This window comes from Microtus pennsylvanicus, chromosome 1, assembly GCF_037038515.1.
Source record: "Microtus pennsylvanicus isolate mMicPen1 chromosome 1, mMicPen1.hap1, whole genome shotgun sequence".
NCBI classification, from domain to species: domain Eukaryota; kingdom Metazoa; phylum Chordata; class Mammalia; order Rodentia; family Cricetidae; genus Microtus; species Microtus pennsylvanicus.
In genome coordinates this window covers 15,733,919-15,755,472 of record NC_134579.1, presented here as the reverse complement: position 1 = coordinate 15,755,472, position 21,554 = coordinate 15,733,919, and the positions used below count along the sequence as shown (strand labels likewise).

At 42.8% G+C, this 21,554-nt stretch overlaps 1 protein-coding gene across 6 annotated transcripts in view; it reads left to right on the top strand.

Moving 5' to 3' along the window:
- Positions 1 to 21,554, top strand: part of Nrip1 (nuclear receptor interacting protein 1) — an 85,461-nt gene that overhangs the window by 19,669 nt on the left and 44,238 nt on the right. For 4 of the 6 annotated variants that reach the window (XR_012908936.1, XM_075956942.1, XM_075956733.1 and 1 more), the window contains exon 2: positions 515 to 595. The gene's annotated coding sequence lies outside the window, so the exon portion shown is untranslated. Of the gene's footprint in view, positions 1 to 514; positions 596 to 20,050; positions 20,159 to 21,554 lie in introns of all 6 variants that reach the window. The other 2 variants (XM_075956871.1, XM_075956906.1) reach the window with 2 other exon arrangements.

The window sequence follows — 21,554 nt, the reverse complement described above, 5'->3', positions numbered from 1 at the left end:
TCTTGAACTTGGCCTTGTTGAGTTGGGATTTCGAAAGTTTGGACACACCTGCAACCGTTCCCACGGCACTGTCATTCTGAATTGGGGATGGCTCTGATTCTGATGTGAACGTACCTCCTGGGAGAGGAGCAGCAAGGTGTTTCAAACTCTTCAGTGAATGCCGAATCCTTCCCTTGTGCTTTCTCCCAGAAACCCTCCCATGGTCCAAACTCCTCTGTACCCTCAACATTAAATTCTCACACCTTGGAGAGCCGGGGATGGTGTCCTGTTAGTGTGAAGACAGGTGGTGTCTTTGTGCAAGTAATTCTATGCTACAGGTAGTTTAAGTAGATGCAGTCGGCAGCCACACTCGAGTAAAGCATGCGTGCGCAAGAATCTCTCACAATAATACATTTATGTGCTGTTTTCTTGAGATAGCGTGTTTTAGTCCATAACTAATACGCCATTTTCAGACACATTATTGAAATCATTCCGTTACTCAGGGTAACACGTTATCTTTCCTTCTTTCTTTCAGAAGTGTGTGGATTGCGAGCTATTGCAGAACTCTGTTCTCAGGATCCATTATTCTAACATTTGGGAGAAACACATCAAAAAGGTATTGCACTTTGTCTCGTTGCTCCATTTTTAAAATAAATTACATATAGCGATAGGAACATGAGACTATTATACTTTACTCTTTTATTTTCTTTACCTTTGATCTGTTGTTAAACTCTCATCCTATCCAGTCCCAGTATTTCTTGGGCTGTTAGGAGGCGCGATGCAGTAGGTTCTGATGGCCTGGATGTGATGGAGCAAAACCGCTCCCATCTTCAGGGAGAGGTAGCAGGTGTAAGGTGGGGGTTGGGTGGGGGTGGGAATGGAAAGATGTACCCTTGGAAGCCACAGCCCTAGCAAACTACATCTTCTCGCCAGGCCCACCCTCCTAATCACCCATTCAGTTGTGAATTCATCAGAGGTTTAATCCATTCATGAAGTTAAATCCCTCGTGATCCATTTCCCTCTCTAAAGCCCAAGAGCTGGAAGAAGCCTTTAACAAATGAGTCTTCCTGGTGAAAAGGTTTTCTTCTTAGTGGCCTGTTTTGTCCTGCTTCTGTCTAGTGTGTCTCCTTTAAACAACATTGCTGGCTCTCTTGCTTGGAACAGAAATAGATCATGGAAGACTACATAAATATAATTGGTAATCTAACGTGTCTGTTAAGGTTACAGTGAATAATGAGCTGTTAAACTATGTGTTCACTAACTGAATATTCATGGTCTACACTCATGTGAAACAGCAAATACCAGTTTAATAAATTATTTTAATCAGTTTCCCAAGCAGTATGAATACTGAGGACAGGGTGAATATTGCTTTGTTTCCCAGAATATGGGAAATGTTCGTTCTGAGATATTTTGCTCTGAAAAATTTTTAGAATTTTTACTTGGGGAAATTATATGCTTAGACATCTTGGAGTTTTAAGGATTTTGGAATTATTTTTATTAATCAAAGATAAAAATTAACTACTATGATTGCACATTTAAAGATAGAAGCATTCAAGTATAGAGGTAAAGAGAATTGTTCCACTTTCAAGTCCTCATTTATGAAAATTTATCATTACCTCAGGATAATAAAGGAGTGTACGATGAGCCTCGAACTGGATGCCTTTATTAAAGGGAAACTCAGTATTGAACTAAAGCATTAAGTGGAAAACCCCTCTTAAAAATTCAGAATAGAAATTGTTTTTAAGCAATGTCTTTGAAGATACAGTACGTGAGGCCTCTTTTTTTTTTAAATAACAAAACAAAAACAAAAACTGTTCACTTCTAAGACATTCTTTCCCCGAAGCATAACTTTATCCTGTCAAGGGGCCATCCTTCCTTGGGAGCTCCATGAAAGTGTGTGCCTCAGTTGTCACGCCCACGGGTGTGTCTAAGTTTCTTCTATGCAATGTGCAAAGCAGCCCTCTGGCACATGTTGAAAGACACGTATGACCGAGATTCCATCTGATGAGCACAGGACGTCCCTTCCTTACCCTGTTAGCCACTTACTAGCACGGCCGCTCTTTGCCTTGGTTACTTTGATGTCAAATGTGGATCGTTATTCAAACTTAATTTTTATACCCAAACTGTAAGGAACAAATACAAGTCCCCTTCTCTCAGTGGATTTGTCCCAACCCCCAGTGGATCACTCTGCGTTAATTTTGGTTTCTGTGTCTGGCTTCCCCTGTACACAGCAGTGTGGTACCCTTCCTCTCTAAAATAAGCATTTCTTGTATCTATGACGTCTGCAGTTTGAAGTATTACAGCAAAACCAACACAAATTTCTTAATTTCCTGGGTAGATTTGTTTTTCCCCAAGACCACTACTGTAGCAACCTCTGTATGAGTTTTTTCTTCTAAGTAAGGACCTTGTACATTTTCACCAAAGGAGGCTCCTCATGGATCCTTTGATGTACAAAGGGCCATTATTAAGTAAACAGTGTGATACTATGACAGTGGCCTGATACCACGTGGTTTCCTGACGAGGGCACAGGTAACCTATGCAGAGTGGACACGCGGGACAAAAACATGCTTCCCCTCATGGAAATCAACGGCGAATTCTTCATGGTTTTCCGCTGTGTGTAGTTTAAGATTTAGGACTTTCCCGTCTCGACTTCTCCAGCTATTATTTTTAGACCATAGTCGGTCAGAGAAAACTGAATTCCTGGAAGGGAAACTCTCTTTCGTTCTAGGTTCTTACATGAATTATCCACAGAGCTCACTTCATTCTTAGTATATTTTAAATCACTCTAGAATGTACCCAATACACTGTAAGCGGCATGGAGATAGCTGTGTATGATACAGTTTAGAGGGTAATGTCATAGTTATTATGCCATTATTCATATTATATATCATTATATCATACTGATGTCAGTACTCTAAACTGTATCAGGGGTCAGGACAATCTGTATGCTCTCAGGAAATAGACACCCCCACTAAATATTTTCCGTCCAACTTGACTACATCCATAGATGCAAAACCTTTATATATACGGGGATGGGGGCATCCCCCATATTTCCCTTTGACCTGTGCGGACATGTGGGATAACCACATCACAACCACGTTTAATTGAGGTGTATGGAGAATGCTGGCCTTAAGGGGCCTGAAAGTTACAGTAAGCCCAAGTGCTTCATATAGACTCTTCATCAACCTGTTCTTGCGTTTCCTGCTATCGAATCTGAGACTACCCCATATACCACTGGAGCCCTGTGAGAAGTGACCAAGGAAGCAGAGTGTGTTGTCCTCAGTGTACTGGCAGAGAAGAAGATGCTGCGGATACTGCCAGCCTCTTGGCATTTTACCGGTCACTGTGACTCAATTGCATATCCTTCTGAATCGGGACTTGTTCCACACATCACCAGCGTTTCTGTATTGTACTTTTTTTTTCTTTCCCTATGCTTACGAATGTGTGGCCTTAGCTTTTCTAACTTAAATTATTCTGTTTCCCTTTAACTACATTTTGCCTCTTGGCTTTTTACCTTTCTTTATGCTGTATTTCTTGGTTTCCTTCGTACTCTGTGGTTGACTGTGTGTGTGGGGGGGGGGGGACCGTCCCCGAGCATCCTCCTCTCCTCCTTTTCTTGTACTTTTAACGGTTGTCCCGACCCCACTTACTCTGTGCTTGCTAATTCCTTTCAAGTTTGAGCCTGTGAAGTTTGTACTGCTGACAGTTCCTGGCTCCTCCGCTGTCCTCCTGGCCCCTTGCTTATTGTGTAAACCAGCTCTCCTTTCAGATCTGCCAACATCTAGATGGCGCAGGGCTAGAGACAGCAGTTTCTTGAGTTTGAGCTGTAAAACAGAACGGTGTATTGGAAACAAAGATGATTCTTCTCGCAGGAAATAGTTTTCAGGTAAATGATTAGTAAAATCTCTCTTGGATTTGATTTTCCTCTCATGGTAGGGTGCCGGTTTTCAAAGCGATTTCTTCTGACATATCCAGGTTAGAGGAAGCCTTTCAGTGTAAAGGGTGAGTTTGGAAGTTGACTCACCGCACATGGAACCTCTTCAAGACACATGCCCTGGACTACTGTTGGTGTCTTACGGGTTTTTAGTTTTGCTGACTGCAACAAAATGAAAGGCCCCGTAGTTCTTACTGGGTCAAGATGTATTTTAAAATATCAACTTCTTTTTTTCAGGATTTTTCTTCCTTTTCTTTTTTTCATACTTATAAAAATTCTTGGAGATTTTCCTGCAAACGTTTTAACCAGCTTCATTCCAGTAAGGAAAATCCAGAGAATGTGTTCCCTGGTAGTAACAGAAGCAATACATTCACTAACTTTGCGGGTCAGAACTGTTGGAGGCTAGAGTACCCTAAGAATGAGGGATCTTCAAGGACTTGGATGTGTGTTTGTGTCTGTGACATAGTTCTTGGTGCAGAATACAGTGGCTTGTGAGTAGGTTGTCAGTCTCTGATGAAATGGGGGATTTGGGCGGTGGGACAATACAGAGGATTTATTTGTGGTGTCTGTGACTTGCATCACAAAACCAAACTGGCCTGAGTTGAAATCCTGGCTTTACCTCTTATCTACAAGCTACTCGAATTAACTGAGCCTTCTCCTTACAATTGCTTGCTCTCTATCTTCCTGTTAGATGAGACAGTGTTTGACTTAGCACCGTTGGCAGTGACTGATACTGTCCTTGTTAGGGTCATTGCGGCTGACCAAAGCCCCTTGGCGAGGAAAGGGTTTATTCTGCTTACACTTCCATACATCTCAGGGAAGGAAGTCAGGACAGGAACTTCAACAGGGCAGGAACCTGGAGGCAGGAGCTGACACAGAGGCCTTGGAGGCTTGCTGGTGACTGGCTTGCTCCCCACGGCTTCCTCAGTGACAGATTCAGTGACTGTCTTGAATCCGCTCTGCAGAATTGCCTGCATGCCTCTGTTTGCTGCCAGGGAGTATGATGAGAGAGTATTGATTGGAACAGCTGCTTCAAATATTGGCCTGAAATAGTTTTCTTCGTGCCATAATTAACCAAATAACTTTTTTAAATGGTAGCCCAGGGCCAGTGAGATGACACAGCAAAGTCAATGCAGTTGCCACAAAGGCCAGTGAGATGACACAGCAAGTCAATGCAGTTGCCACAAAGGCCAGTGGCCTGAGGGCCCCCCCACCACCACAGTGAGGAACGGGAGAACTGACTCATGTGACCTCCACATGTGTGCACACACACATACAAAAACATAAATAAAGTAAAATCAAGTAACGACAAACAGTAATCAAATATATGTTAAAATATATGAAACCTATTAAAATATTGGTAAGTATTCATGGTCTAAATGTACAGATACCATAAATGTAAGGTTAAGTTGGACCTATAGTAAAACTTTTTAAACTCGCCTATTTGGGTTCAATTATGTTTAGAGTAAGTTCTTTTGCTAGTATAAGAATTATATAAAACTGTAAGATTTTTCTTACATTGTGGTGCTTAGGTTCTTGTATTGAAGCCTGTTAAACCTGTTTAAACAGTTGAAGTTTGGGCCTTGTGGCTAACTAAAGGTTTGGCTTTAAATTATTAAATTAATGATCGAAGGGCTTTTGACTTTATGGTCCAGGCTGCCTTGAACTCACAGAGATCCGCCTGCCTCTGCCTTTGCCTCCTGGATGCTGGGATTAAAGGCATGCGCCACCATCCTCAGCTAATTCCTTAGGACAGGAAACATCATTGGGGTATTTTTATTAGTACCAGAAGAAAATGGAATCATGTTAAAATGCCTTGCTTGTCTTGCCATGGCACATGTTGATTGGCATGCATCGTAACAAAAGTTAATTGAAAAGTCCATGCCCATCAGGTGAATGTGTCTACTTCTTAATTTCAACTAGAACATTGTAGAAGCCTGCATAATTGAAAACGGTTTTTGTGCTACCTAAAATGCATGCTTTTGAAGTTGTTGAAAGTAGCTTCCGTAGTGAGTGGTCCTCACCCCACACATGGAAACTGTGGGCAGCTAGTTTCCAGCGTGATGGAACCTGGTGCTTTCCCTCCTGATGACCTGCCGCCTTGATTGTCTCGGCTGCGAAACTCATCATTGTTGCAAGGTGTCCGTTTGCCTGTGCTGTTTGCTTGTTATTTAAGAGTGAGAAAACAATTCCTAGTAGGCTCAAGGGGCAAAGTCTCATTATCTACTCGTACTATGACCTTTATGATCAGAGAAAACATTACTTGTCAATCATAGGTAGCTCGACGTAGTTTGACTTAATCGAGCCTGCTTTTGGCCGGCTAGTCGGGAAGGCACACCGGTGTTTCAGTTCTGTTGATTTCCAGAATCTGTCTTGTGTGGTCACCAAATGCCATCATGTTTAGGCAGTGTCACTCTTTTCTGATTGTTCTTTTAGCCTGTGGGGATAGAGAACTCAAAAGCCAAAAGCTTTACTGTCTTCCCAGAGCATGCCAGTTGTTGGGGAGACAGACAAAGCAATTCAACCTTATGGTGTCTTATTAAGTGCTAAGCAGAAACTGAAACAGAATGCAGCAGGGAGGACCCGGACGACGGCAAGTGCAAGTTTAGATTGTCGTCCTGGAGGTCTCGCCTACATGAAGGCAGAGACAGGGAAGATGGAGACAGCTCTTTGGATAGAAGCATTGCTGTCAGGAGCTGTGTGGCTGCTGCGGGTGAGTGAGGGGGAGTCACAGGGGATGCGGTGGAGATGGAGGGAAGAAGGCAAGCTGCTAGACAGTTTGCAGCAGCAGAGTGACCTGATATAGCATCTTAATGGATCATTTTCACAGCAGTGTAAAACCATAAATAAACCTACTGTACACATTTACAAAAAAAAAATCCAATGTAAATAAAAAGGAAACTTTTATAGGGGAGCGAGTAGTCTGTGTTCCGCGTAATAAATGGAAACAGTAGAAACCACTTTAAAGTAGGCAGAGCATTTGGATGTTGAATGTACATTTGGGGCCCATTTTTTAGTCTTGTCTTAAAGATTACATATTAAATGTATTTATTTCCATCAGAGCCTGATTTTTGAAGGCACAAACCTTGTAATAGATACAGTAGTTTTTAATACCACTCAGAACCTGTAGGATGGATTGTTATCCTTTACCTCAGTAACGAAGTGCAGTAAACCCATAAAAGTATTCACAGATAAAATACCCACCAAACTTCCTAGTTGTTACCTGTTTCCTTTGAGGTTGAAACATTCTATCCTACCTTGGAGCTCCTTAGACAAGAAGGTAAACAATTCAGAATAGCTTCAGGAAGTCCCTGAAACTGACCAGATTCACAAGGCCCCTTTCTGCCTAAGTTAGCAATAAAACCAGAGTCCCTCAGGCAAGCCATGCTAGAAAGAGGACTCTGAGACCCTTAGAGAAACAGAAGCCAGCCGAGCTGCCCTGAAGAGGTTAAGACCCACTGAGTGTAGGGTAAAAGGGCCAGGGAAAAAACACCCTGATCCTGAGGCCAGGGCTAAGGAAGGAACCCTGACCCTGACTTGACCCTGAGACCAAGGCTAAGGAAAGAACACCCTGACCCTGATTTGACCCTTAAACACCTGGGCTAAGGAAAGAACATCCTGACCCTGACTTGACCCTGAGACCAGGGCTTAGGAAAGAACACCCTGACCCTCACTTGACCCCAAACACCTGGGCCAAGGAAAGAACACCCTGACCCTGACCTGACTCCAATCCCAAGACATAGGCCAAAGGAAAAACACACTGGCTTGACCCAGAGCTCTGAGACTTGGAAATCCCTTCACCCATGACTCAGACTCAGGATTGACAATCAGTGTTTTCTGTAGTAGGATACTTTCCCACGAAGCTCTCTGTGCACAGTCTAAAAACCCTATAAAAGCCTTCCCTTCTGCCCAAACCTCCTCCGTATTTCTTCCCATTCAGAGGCAACAAGTATTCTGCTCTCCCCAGGAAATCTCTTGAAGTTTTTTACTTGGTTTGACTTTGTAGTATTCATTGGCTCCCGACTGCCCAAATGCTCTTGTGCCGGGAAAAATCCTTACACTGAGGTACCTAGAAAGGACACTCTGCAACCGCTAGGCTGCCTGCTGCTGTGCAGTGTGCTCCAGGTTCTCAGCTTTGTGGGCTGTCACTCCAAAATCCAAGCCGCAATAAATCAGCTGTATTTGAGTCATTTCTGCTTCTGTAAGTAACCCCTCACCCCTTGTCCTGCACGTAACCCCAATAAGACTTATTGGTTGACCAGGTTAAACTTTGGCTTCCGTACTTTGGTCTGTCATGGGATCCCAGTCTCTATCTGGAGTGAGTAGGCCTGTGTGTTGCATCACCTCAGGAAAAGCGTTGTCACACAACATAATTGACATCAGAACAGGGACATAACAGAACCAAAGATGAGCTGGGGGGAATGAGGGTATGGTCCTGGCTATGGGGTGCAAGGCAGGCGACCAAGGGCAAGTAGCCTGCGGCGAGAGCATCCACGGAAGGAATTCTGGCCCAGTTGTCTTTTTCTATGTGGTGTGTGTGAATGTGTTTTCGTGCTGTGACAGGGATTGCACGGTTCCTGCTATGTATAGTGAGACCTGCAAGGAAGACTGAGTCATCGGGATTAGGAGTGTCTGTGGGAGGAATTCCAAGATGGCAGCCTTTGCTTTGCCATATGGGATGGCATGCCTGCAGGATGAGTGGGGCCTACCACGTGAATATGGAGATGCCCTGAAATAGTTAAAGGGTTGGAGGGCAATTTTCAGTCATGTTAGTGCGCATTTGATTGTCAACAAGCAGCCGCAGAAGTTCCAGGCCAATGTTGTCTGTAGTTTGAAATAGGTCTTCGGCAGGGGCCAAGCTGTACTAGTTGTGTTTGTCAACAGTTGCAGTAAGGAAGGAAGATGGGGCTAGCATCTTCCTTGTTAGCTTCTGATTAGGCGAGTAAATTAGATAAAAGAGAGAGCTGGTAAAACAACGGTAGTAGAAAGAGTGGGACGCCTGAGGTCCTTTAGACAAATGGAACCTTTACGATGGTCCAATACTAGAAACAAGTCTGACCAGGAAATACTCAGCCCTTGCACTGTTGGAATTGGGAGATACTTTTAAACAAGCAGCCAAGGCCTGTCACAGCCTCGCTAGTGAGGGTGTTGGCCATGGCGTACAGGATGCAGGATCCTTCTGAATGCTGAGGAGGCAGAGAAACAGAGTAACATAGAACTTTCCATCCTCCCTTAAGACAAAGGCTGTATAATCTGAGACGATATGAGGGAAGTTAGTAGCTGATGGACTGACTTATCAAATCCATTAGGAGCACTTGGTTATTTCCATCGGAGGTCCCTACGAATAGCAGGGACTGGAGGGTCGTAGAGGAGGGGCAGATGCTATTGAGAGCACTAGGAAGAAGAGAAGCTGCGTTGAACTGCTGAGCCGCATAGAGCTCAGGGGAGTTAAAGAAAAGATGATCCAGCAGGGAGCGCGAGGCTGGTGTTCGGAGGTAGAGGCTTTGCTAGCTGTTGGTGGGACAAGACCTTTATAAAGTAGGAACAGCTTTGACAGAGCTCAGTAGCTTAGATCAGCGTGTAAAGAGAGAGACCATCTAAGAAAAAGGTAAAACGGAGAAAGGTCTGTTTGGATTATTGGAGGATGCACGTGGCAAGATTTGTGTCGAGCTAGAGGTCATAGGGGAAAAATTGGTTAAAAAGTCAAATTGTGTGCTAAGAGCTGCTGGAAGGCTTGAAAGCCTGGGAACAGTTCATGGGAGACACCTGTGATAGAAAATATTAAGCCGGTCCCAGTGGGGGTGTATCCTCCCAGAGTAAGGGAGGCTACATTTCCCTCCATGAAGAGGGTGTGCTACGGGTGGAGATGGTTTCCTGATCCAGAACCTCACCGACAGCCAAGAATGACGAACAGAGAGGAGGCAGCTTCAGCTATAGTCACTGTGCCAACCCAGGGCCACTCTGACCCAGGGAGCCAGCAGGTGCAAGGGGGGAGAGCCAGGCTCCCTTCCCCCTTGACCCCGAGTAGGTCTGGGCAAATTAAGTTGTACGCTTGAAATTCATTGTGCATGGAGAAATGGGGGGCGGGGCATGGAAGAGCTGCAGGATACGGACATCATGGCTCAAGAGAGAATGACTGAGGGTTTCAGGGAGCTAATTAAGTTAGTTCCTCCAATTCAGCTCTGATCTGTGGAGGGAGCCACTAATAAAAGTGGATAAAACCTTCCCATGCTCTATTAGTCCTTACTGTGTTCGACTCTGGGGTCACCTGACCCTTGATTAGAACAGATGACACCCGACTAAGGCTAACCTTGTAATCCCACTGTTTGTAATGGGATGATGCTTCAGGGTGTTGTCTTGTCTGGCCCATCCTCTGGAAAAAAGATTTTGCTATATAGGTGATGTAATGATAACCTCTGAGTGTTTCACAGATTTGGAAAGACAACCATGGATGACTGTTTGCCCACCTCCTTCATAACCAACCCTACTGGGACAGGGCTAATTAGAAAAAACAAATCTAAGATTGGGTGGAAAATGATGCTCCCAGTCATAAGGTTATTGAATGAAAACCTTGGTCCCTGTGAATTGTTGGTCAGGGAAGCCCCGGAAGCCCCCAAACCCTTAATGGTTGCTGCCACTGCTGTGTTTGTATGCAAGAATGAGGAGGTGAGCCTTACTGCTTGCTATGGTTCCAGGCAGGAGGAAGTTAAGCTGGGACTGACCTGGAAACGCCCACTCTGGAGACTGCCTCTCATGGTGCTAGAAGCAGCCATGCAGGCTGCTGGAGAAAACTGTCCCCGGCACTCCTGCTTGGCTGTGGATCCTGCATGCTAAAATACCACATGCCAGGAAGGAGCGCCTGCTTGTGCAATGTGCCTGGGCTATCATGGGGATGGCCAAAGCCTTCTCACGCAATTTAAGGCCTGTTCAACAAGGAGCACACCATGTCTGGTACCGTGAGCCAGGATAAAAGCTGGGCCTGGACAGGTCACAGCACCCAGTAGAAAAACTACTTGATAAATACGTGTTTACACTGTAGGTCACTGTTGTTGTCAGTCTCACCGTGTAACCTCCGGTGAAGCTCCTGAGAACAGGTGACATTGCTAGGGCACAATAGCCTATTTCTTAGCCATAGGTGGACATCTACAGTCACCCCCCAGCCCGAGGCTCCGAGTAAGCCGTAAAAGATAGGGGTCTATTGCAGACAAACTAAGACTTGGAGACCGTAGAAGAAGCAGACAACTGAGCTGCCTGGAAGAGGTTTAGACCAACTGATTGTGTATGTGTGTGTGTGTGTGTGTGTGTTTGTGTGTGTTTGTGTGTGTGTGTGTGTGCGCGCGCGCTGTGTCCCCAGGAAAAGTTCTGCCACACAACACTGCTATAGTTCCTGGTCCACTTGCAGTTCGGGACAAATGAAAGCCACCAGAGTGAATCACTGCCTTCTAGTCGTGTGGTGTTGAGATGAGGGGCTTTTCATCCCTTTCTTCTGGAGAGGAGTCGGTCGCGATGTGGACTTGACTAGGACAGTCCTGCCGTGTGCGCATCCCATGTCCCGCTCGAAGCCTTTCAAAGTACCTGTCACATGATAGACACCGTGGAAATATTTAAAGAGAAAACTTGATCTAGAACATTCTTATCGTTTCTTCTTTAAATTTTTAAAAATAATAATAGGTTTCCTACAATAGTTTCTCCTTGAGTGAGAGGCCCCCACCCCTGAAGCAGTGCTGTTGGGAACCTTGGATTTTAATTGCTTTGGGGCTAAAAGGAGTCTATAAGGAATTCTTTATTGGGCAAATCCTTTGCTGTGAAGGATGAGTTAAGCTTCTCTTCTGACTTTTTGCTCGTCATGACATATCTATGACTGTGTCACCAACTGGGGAGAATAGCCTGGGAAGACGTGGGAGCTCCTGGGTGATTCCATGACCGTCTCCCATGAGATACTCTGGCATGAGCCACAAGCGGACATTTGTATCCTTTGGAGACCTCATTATCCTCATTCTTAGATTGGTAAAGCTGTAAGCAGGTCTGCTCCCATGTTCCTGTGAGTGTGTGTGTCTCTTTATATACTCTGCTGCTTTTATTTATTGTTAATTAGGGAAAACCCTATTGCCGAGTGGTTAGCGTGCATGGGTGAAAACTTTTGAAATGATGCCTATCCCAACAGCTTCTTATCACAGTCGAGTCCCATTTGCCAAATCACACCTGCTCACTGTATTTTAATTACGGCTCACTGCAGACGGGGACACACTTGACTGTCCGCTGCCAGGAGTGCTCCGGATTTCAGAGCTCATGCCGTTTTCAAATATTTGCGTGGATTTTGCTGGGCTCACAACCTAACAATATGAGATGCTCCAAAATTGAAACTTTTTTTCAATGTCATGCCAGGGGCTTTAAAAGTTTTAGGTCATGAAGTATTTTGAGTATCATATTCTTAGATGAAGGATGCTCGCCTGTGTTTACATTATGAGGCACAATATTGAAATGCTATCCCAAGAACTGGCCATCTACTGGTGAAAGGAGCTTCACTAATACAAGGCTTCTGCCAGCCAGCGTCAGTCCTTGCCACACCTTTGCCTTACCACTGTTTGCAACCCCGGCCACTTCTGAACTTTATGTAAATATCCTACCTTGTTTTTAATAGTGCCGCTTTCTTTTTTCACGTGGATACTTAAATACTATGTAATTTAAATTATGCTTTTGCTAAGTCTTGTGAAATCATAGTATTTTGTACATAGTCTCCTGAGATCTTTTCTTTTTAATTCATTGTGGGTTTTTTTTTTTTTGAAATCCTTTACGCTGCTGCATTTCCAGTCCATTTATTCTCTCTGCTGAATAACACTAGACTGTGTGAATGAATCCATTCCCTTTTTGGTTGATGTGTGAGGGCTTTTGTTTGCTTGCTTCATTTTGGTTTTGTATTCGCGACATTCCTGTTGCCATGATAAAGGACCATGACCACAAACAACTCACCGGAGAAAGTTCATCCTGGCTGTGGCTGTTCCCGAGGTTAGAGTCCATTGTGACAAAGGAAGATGACGCAGCAGGTGGCAGGATCAGGAAGCTGGCAGGTCACATCTTTCATCCACACACGGGCAACAGAGGGAGAGGGAGCGTGTTGTCAGGGTTTCTGTCCTGCCCTGCTCCCACAGTCTTTAAGTCCCCAAGAAATCACACAACGGTCTGCATTAACTATAAACTGATTGGCGCATTAGCTCAGGCTTCTTATTAACTCTTATAACTTTTATTAGCCCATTATTCTTATCTGTGTTAGCCACATGGCTCAGTGCCTTTTTCAGTGAGGCAGTCTCATCTTGCTTCTTCAGTGGCTGGGGCAGGAATGCAGAGGAATGGACTTTCCTCTTCCCAGAATTCTGTTCTCATTGAGCTGTCTCTACTTCCTGTCTGGATGTCCTGTCCCGCCTATACTTCCTGTCTGGCTACCGGCCAATCAGCGTTTATTTAGAATATAATGGACAGAATGCAGACTATCCTCCCACACCAGGAGGGCACAGAGGAAGTGAAATGAGGCGGTACATCATCAAAGCCTGCCCAAGTGGTGCACTTCCTCCAGTGAGGCTGTACCACCTGAAGGTTCCACGACTTCCTTAAACAGTGCCACCAGCTGGGAACCCAGTGTTCAGTTATGTAAGCCGGTGTGGGACATCACTCATTACAGTGACAACAACTGTATCTGTATTGATATATTGATGCACTTACACACACACACACACACACACACACACACACACACACACACATATACAATAGATGTTAGAAAGCAACAGCAGAGTCAACATTGGCTTTTCTGTGTTTTCACACAGGTAAGACTCTATCTAGGTTATATACCCAGTAGAGAAGTATAGACAGTATTTTGTTATTTGAGACTGTGCTAACGTGTTTTTAGAAAGTGTTAGACCAATTTATCTTTCCTATATTATAGCAGAAGGTGCCATTCAGCTACAGCATTGCCAAATCTAGGCACTATCAGGGTTGAACAGAATTTTCCTTTTTCTTTTTGAAGCTGGTTGTGATTTATTAAGTAAAGAAGTATTGTATTTATTTAGTCTTTTTAAAGGATAGTGGCAGTACATCCTGAGGGCTTCAAGAGAGAGAGTCCTGGGAGATGGCCTCTTTTTGTGGTATTAATTTGCTTTTCTGTGCTTCCTAATGAGGTGTTAAACATTCTTTTCCATCATTGTTTACGATTGTTATGTTCTTCCATGCAGTGTTTATACATGGGTCGGGGTAGAGCTCAGTTGGCACAGAGCTTGCTTGGCATGCACAAGGTCTTTAATCCCCAGCACTACAAATAATAATAACTTAAAATTTTGCTGTTGTTGTTGTTGTTGTTTTAAGAGGAGGAAAGAAAGGAAGGCTCTTCATGTCTTCCCTAAAACTTTTTTTCAATAGTGCACATACAAATTGAAAATTGCTTAAGGCTACCTTCTCTGCATTTTATTTTTAAAATAAAAATTTCTGGGAAACACACATGTACATTTGTATATAATATAGGAACTATTTTTTTAACCATGAGTTTTATGACTTATATTTTTGTTTTTCCTTATTATATTTATTAATGAATGGAAATTTTTAATGCTGATGCAATTGAATTTATTATGCTTTCAAGGTAGCCCTTTCTGTGTTTTTAAAAGCCTTCCCTGACTGTTTGCATTCTCTTTCCATCTTACTCTCTGACGTCTCTGAGACTAGAGCCCAACTGTCCTTGACCCTGCCGTGTAGCTGAGGACGGCCTTGAATTCCCCATTCCTTTGCTCACCCCGCTCAAGGCCCAGCTAAGGGTTCAGAATCTCTTACGTATCATGTGTAAAATATTAGACTCTTACCTTCCTATTTGAAACTAGAATTTCTCTGGAATTTGTTTTTTTGTGATAACAGTAGGGATTCAGTTTCTTTCGTTCAGTCCATAGGTGGCTGATTGTTTCAGGACACTGTTTGAGTGACTGACTCCTTCTCCACTGTGATCTACAGTGCAGCTTGTGTCCCATGTGATAGCTCCTAGCCAGAGGTCACTAGTCTATTTCCCCAGAGCACACTAACGTCACTAACTTCACTTTGAGAGCTTTATAGTGAGCCCTGCCTGGTGTTTGTCAGAGTGAGGCCCCTCTGAAAGTGATTGGCTATTTATGGCCTGATTGGAGTCAGTTTATAAAGCCTTTGAAAATTAGATTGACTTTGTGTGGCACGCATTGGCTGGGTTTGGGACGAATTGTTTTCTTCCACTGGGGCTTCCTGCTCATGATAAGGTAGGTTGTTTAGTTTCTACTGTTAATGTCTCCAACATTCTTTCCCTGGCAAGAGTGGGGGTTGTTTAGAACTCCCTTCTGTTCTTCAGGTATGTTTTGTTGCGTGTTTTCATGCAGGTTTTGGTTTGTTTGTTTTTCATACCAATGTGCTTTTTTGTTGGCACTGTTTTCGGTAAGTGTAATACAATTAATGTGTTTGTAGAGTGCAGGAATGCTTCATTCGTTTTTATGGTTGACTAATATTCCACTGGTAAGATTGAACACATATTATTTAACACACGTTTAGATAAAGGACTCTTAGATTGTTTCTAGCTGTTTGTTATGACTAACTCCGGTGTGATGGTGACAGTTCTTTTGTGAACAAACTTTTCATTTCCTTTCTCTATATACCTAGGAGTAGAATTTCTGGTGGATATAGGAACTGTTTAACTCTTTCTAGTGCGACTGTGCAATAGGCTGTGTTCCCCTTGCAGTGTTCAGGGAGAGTCAGTGTCAGGCTGCATCGGAATTCTCTAAGGAGTAATTGTAATACGTTGTGTTTATTTTAGGTTGTGATTTTTTTTCCCTCTAGATAATGAAAAAAAAAGCGTGGCTTATTTTAATCAGATCCCTTTTAAGGCAGTTCAGTTCGCTAAATGTTGTAGCGTGTGTTTTCTCACGTCTTTGTTCCAGCTAACACTGTAATTGAGACACCACGTAGTTCACACTCTAGCAGATACGGAGTTTGATGATTTCAAATAAGTTTTCTAGATATCAGTCTTTCAGTCATTGCAACTGTGTGTGTGTGTGTGTGTGTGTGTGTGTGTGTGTGTGTGTGTTTAGAAGACCAGGGTCTCCCCAGTGTTCCCCTGTTCATCTCCAGTGATCTTGTCCCTTCTCTGCCTAGGAAGTGATCTCCTTTTCCCTACCTTAGTTCAGCACCTCTCGCTGTACTGCGCGTGTGTACGTGGACTAAGGCAGTACAAATAAGGAGCTTCCTCCCCTCGCTTATCTTTAATCTCTGAGCCTTGTTCCCTAGCCATTAGTGACTTGGGTTTGTTTTTGTTTTGTTTTTGGTTGCCACCATAGATTATCCCTTCATCAGTGGATGTTTGTTTTGCTTACCGCCTTGGCTAACAGGATTGATACTGATCTCATTTGCATACACGTTTTGAACGGGCTTTGGTTTCTCTTGCTTAAATAACCATGTGTGACATTGTTGGGACATTGTGAATGTTCGCAGACACGTAATTGAACGAAATTGCTCTTGCTCCAAGTGGCCAGGCCTTTATGTTCTCACCAGGAGTGAAGGACTGTGCTGGCCACTTTTTTGTCAACTTGACCTAAGCTAGGTAGGACCTTCTGAAAAGAGGAAATTTCAGTTGAGAAAAACAACAAAACATCTGCCTCTATCAGACTGGCCTGTAGGCAAGCTGGGGGCATTTTCTTATTTATATTTGGTATGGGAGAGCCTAGCCCACAGTGGGTGGTACCACCTTGGATTGGTGATCCTGGGTAGGAAAGCAAGCTGAAAAAGTCAGGAGGAGCAAGCCAGTGAAAAGCACTCCTCCATTGCCTGTTTCAGTTGCTGCTTGAGTTCCTAGCTTCCTGCATTTATGGACCCTACACACGCAAGATGAAGTGAAGCTCTTCCTGCCCAGTGTGGGTATTCGCTGGTGTTTTATCACAATAGAAAGTGAATTAGTACAACAAAACATACCCTTCATCTTTTCCAACTTTGGAATTTTTTTTAATTGAAAAAATAATTCTCGTGTATTTGTAGTTCGTCTTTTCACCTGCATTTCTAGTACATGATCCTGATGGTCACCTTGTCGCATGAAGGCTAAACATTCAAGTGCTTTTCCGTCCCTGTCCAGTTTACTTATTTTTATTTGGTTAGGTTATCTCATTCTTCAGTCCTAGGACTTTAATGTGGTCCAGATGTAATGTCTTTATCATGTATATGAGTTGCAAACACTTTCTCCCACTCTGTTGCTGGCTTATTAGATAGCAGATATCTCTTGAGGACTGTGGTGGGTTGTGTTCCTACTGCTCTGCAAAAATGAACCTTCCTCCAACCTAAATTCGCCCATACCTTCTTCTGGAAGTGCTGCTCTTTTCATTGGTTCAAACAGTGGTCCAGATAATTAGTTTTATAGCTAGTAAACTAAGGTTTAGCACTTATTTATTTCCTCCTGTGTGCTTAACGCTTTTATGACCATCTACTTACAAGATTGTGCTTTCTCCCTGGAATTTCTATGGCACCTTTGTCAAAAATAAAACAACCTCGGGCCTGAGTCTTTATTCTGGTGCCCCCCCTTCTGTTATACTGTGTAGATCTTGCCTTATGCCTGCACTGCATAGACTGTGTTGGTTTCATGCTAGCTTTATAGCAAGGATCTTAATATTAACCTTCATTTTTTTTCAAAGATGTCTTTGGTGTGTACATGTGTATGGATATATGTGCCCATGAGCACAGGTGCCTGCAGAGGCAGCAGGGGGTGCTGGATCCTCTAGAGCAGTGGTTCTCACCCTTTCTAGTGCCTCAACCCTTTAACACAGTTCTCGTCATGTGCTGACCCCCAAACGTAAGCTTATTTTCACTGTTACTTTTTTAACTATCATTTTGCTACGCTTATGAATTGTAATGTAAATATCTGCATTTTCATTGGTCTTAGGGTCACCCTTAAAAGGGGTCAAGGTTCAAAGGTTAAGGACCACTGCTCTAGAAGCAAGTTGTGAGCTGCCCAGCAAGGGAATCCAACCTAGGTTCTCTGCAGGAGCAGCCGGTGCTCTTAATCACCTAGCCACCTCTCCAGTGTTTATCTCCATGTTCAAAATGGTTTGAGATCTCCTTGCCTATGTAAACTTCCACTTCATTCAGGACTGATGTCTACTAAAAGAAAAAGAGTCATGATGGCGTTTGCTGGGTCAGTTTGTAGTGACAGAAAAATCATAAATATCCTTGCAGTCAGACTGAATCTATACTCCCCTAGAAGAACAGTGGTGTCTTTCCCTAGATAATTTTCATTTCTCTTAGCGGTTTTTAGTAGTTGGCAGTGTACTACTGGTTTTTCGCTGATGGCAAAGTTGTTCTTGTCTCCTCTTCTTCTTCTTCTTCTTCTTCTTCTTCTTCTTCTTCTTCTTCTTCTTCTTCTTCTTCTTCTTCTTCTCCTCCTCCTCCTCCTCCTCCTCCTCCTCCTCCTCCTCCTCCTCCTCTTCTTCTTCAGCAGATATATCCAGTTTTTGCAATCACTTTATTGTTAGCAAGTAGATGAGATGCAGTTCTTTTGTTTCAGGTCTTGTCATCTATCATATACATTTGTAAACTTTTTCTTAATCTCAGAGATATACAGTAGATGACATACAGGATCACACTATCTGGAGACGTATGCCTAGGCACCTACATATGTGTGCTGGGTGCATCAGATCTGGAACTGGAGTCACAGTGGTTGTGAGCCACTGTGTGGGTGGCTGCTGGGCCTCTTAACTCAGGTCCTGTGGATGAGGAAGTGCTCTTACCCACTCAGTCATTTCTTTGGCACCCAGATAGGATCACGTACTTTCTCCAAGCTGTCTGCATATTTCTTGTGTTCTGCATTGACTGTACGGCATTTCTCCATCTTAGGGAGCAAAGTCTGCAATCTTCTACTATTGGTATGAATTGACCTGTGTTCAAGCCAGCAAGGAAGGGTGGTTTTAACTTTGAAACAAATAATGCAGTGCACACTAGTGATAGACTAGGCAGCAAACCACCAGACCTAAGAGCTGTGTAGTAAGAGCAATTGGCGATGTCCAGCACAGAAGTAAAGCAAATGGACTAACTCAAAGCCGAGTGTGAACAGCAGTGCACAGATGTTCCATTGATAGCACAGCTGATAGTGAATGAATATTTTCCTCTCAAAAATGTGTTTCCTATTGTTATAGTTCAAAACACATCTGAACCATTGAATTCTGTTTGAGACTAACTTAAACAGTTATTCACATAAGAACTTTTTCTGTGGTCCTGCATAGCTCAAAAGACATATAACAATATTGGTGGAGAGCAGTTATTGAAATAAATCTAGTTTTTTCTTTTGCAATGTCTTTGTGATTTGAGTAGGCTGTAGATATAGATAATACCATAGAAGACTTACTATTAATGTTCCAGATAATTTCCAAGGTTTGGAATTTTTTTTTTCAAGTAAAATGTTCTCAGGTTTTGGTTTCTTTCTTTCTTTTTCCTTTTGTTTTGTTTCTTTTTTGAGTCAAGTCTCACTACATAGATTAGGCTGTTTTATAGGGTTTTGCCCATGTGCAGGAGGCTTCGGTTGTGCCGGACTGTAATAGCTGTCTGCCCTTGGAGTGTAAGCAAGATGCATGCTATGGAGGCTCCTTACGCTCCACCATCATCACCAGACCCTGGACAGCCATTTAATGTGGCATATTACACCTTTTCCTCTTGTCAGGAGCGGGTGGTGTTCTTCATAGAATACTCGTGTTTGGGGACAGTGCTAAGGACAGTATTCCTTGAAGCATAGAATTGTAAAGTTTCATCTGTGCTGTATTCCTAAACACAATCAGGTCATGCTCTTCTTCCCGATTTAAAGACCAAGTAATGGTACTTCTCAAGAAGAGAAGAAATGTAACAGCACAAAAGCCTGCATTTAGTAGGATGCCAGAGGTTTGGTATTCTCTTCCAAGGCAAGGTGGACTTAGAACTTATATTGGGCAGAGTTTAAAAGCTAAGCATTAGGATGTAGCGAATCTCCAAGGTGCCTACAGTGTTCTAATAAATATAATAGCAACTATGGTTGTTTGTAAGTTGACCTATTAATGACTTCCTTCTGTATATTGTCAAGAAACGCAATCTCCCCATATTCTCTGAGCTCTCCTTTCTGAATTTATCATCAAGGTCGGATTTGACTCCAAAATATAGAATTTGGGACCCTCCTCCGTCTCTGCTATTCCCATATAACCCCACTATAAAGATCAAATATGCTCAAGCCTGATAAACTGCTGAGTAAGTGAAAAAGCATGCGGCTTAATGACTGCTTCCATGCTTCTGGTTCGTCCTCCCCTCCCTATTTAGGTCACTCTGGTGGAGGCAGCGGAACCACCTCTGTGACGTGGGCTGCCTCTTAGCTGCCTTTGTTTTATACCTCTACTAGGCAAGTTTTTCTGGTTGTTATTTTCATCTTTTATTTGCGAGTAATATATGTTTATTGAAGAAAATTACAAAATATATGTCAACGGAAAGAATATTATTCTTGAAAGCAGAAAATAATTTTGTGCAGTTTTCATGCAAAAGTCCATTTATGCCAAACATAGGATTGTTTCTTTAATTCTTAATAAATACCATTCAGTGTAATTCAGTTTCCTTATATAATACTTTATACATAAGATACTATATCCTACATACTATCCAGTGGTATAACAGATTGTTATTTAACTACTTTCAGGGTTTTTTATATCAACATATGATAACTGTTTCTAATTTTTGCTGTTAGAAATAATGCATATTATAAACATTCTTTTTTTGCTAAATATTTTACATACCCTCCATTGTTCTTTATTTTCTTCTAAAATAGGGTAAATCTTAGGTTTCCAATTGACACATTAAGGGGCATAAAACATTTTGTGGCATTTCAAGTTAAAATGAGACCATCACCACAGTTTAAGATGGCACCTGTTGAATTCCCTCCCTGTGTAACATCCATTCCCAGGAAATCCCATTGACCTCATTTTTTTTTCATAGTAGGCTAATTTACATTGTCTAGGATTGTATGCAAATGGATTCCAATCAGCATGTTTGCTTTTATCTAGTTTCTTGTTCAAGGATGATTTCTCTGTTCATCATTGCTGTATTAATATAGTAGTGCTGGGCTCTAACAGTTGCATGGATTTGCCTCAGTTTACCTCAGCTGGCCAATGATGTTTCTTTGTTTGCTTGTTTGTTTTGTTTTTCCAGTCTGACACTGTTAACACCAAACCTGGGTCTAACTTTGCCCCACCGACTTTGTACAAACGTAAGACAGCTGGTGTTGTTTTGGGAAAGTTAAATTGCTGGTATTTTGAAACTGAAACAATGTAATATAAGGGTAGGTAGTGGTGGTGCACACCTTTAATCCCAGCACTTGGGAGGCAGAGGCAGACGGATCTCTGTGAGTTCGAGGCCAGCCTGGGCTACAAGAGCTAGTTCCAGGACAGGCTCTAAAGCTACAGAGAAACCCTGTCTCGGAGGAAAAAAACTTACTATAAGAAAACCTCCAACTATTTTTTTTTCTTATTTTCATTTTTGAAGATGTCTTTAGGGGTACATATAACTATGGGGTGGGTCATAATGGATGAATTTGTCAGAACAGTAGGAAATTTGGAATTAAAGTAATTTAACAGGCACTTTTTATCAACAACACATC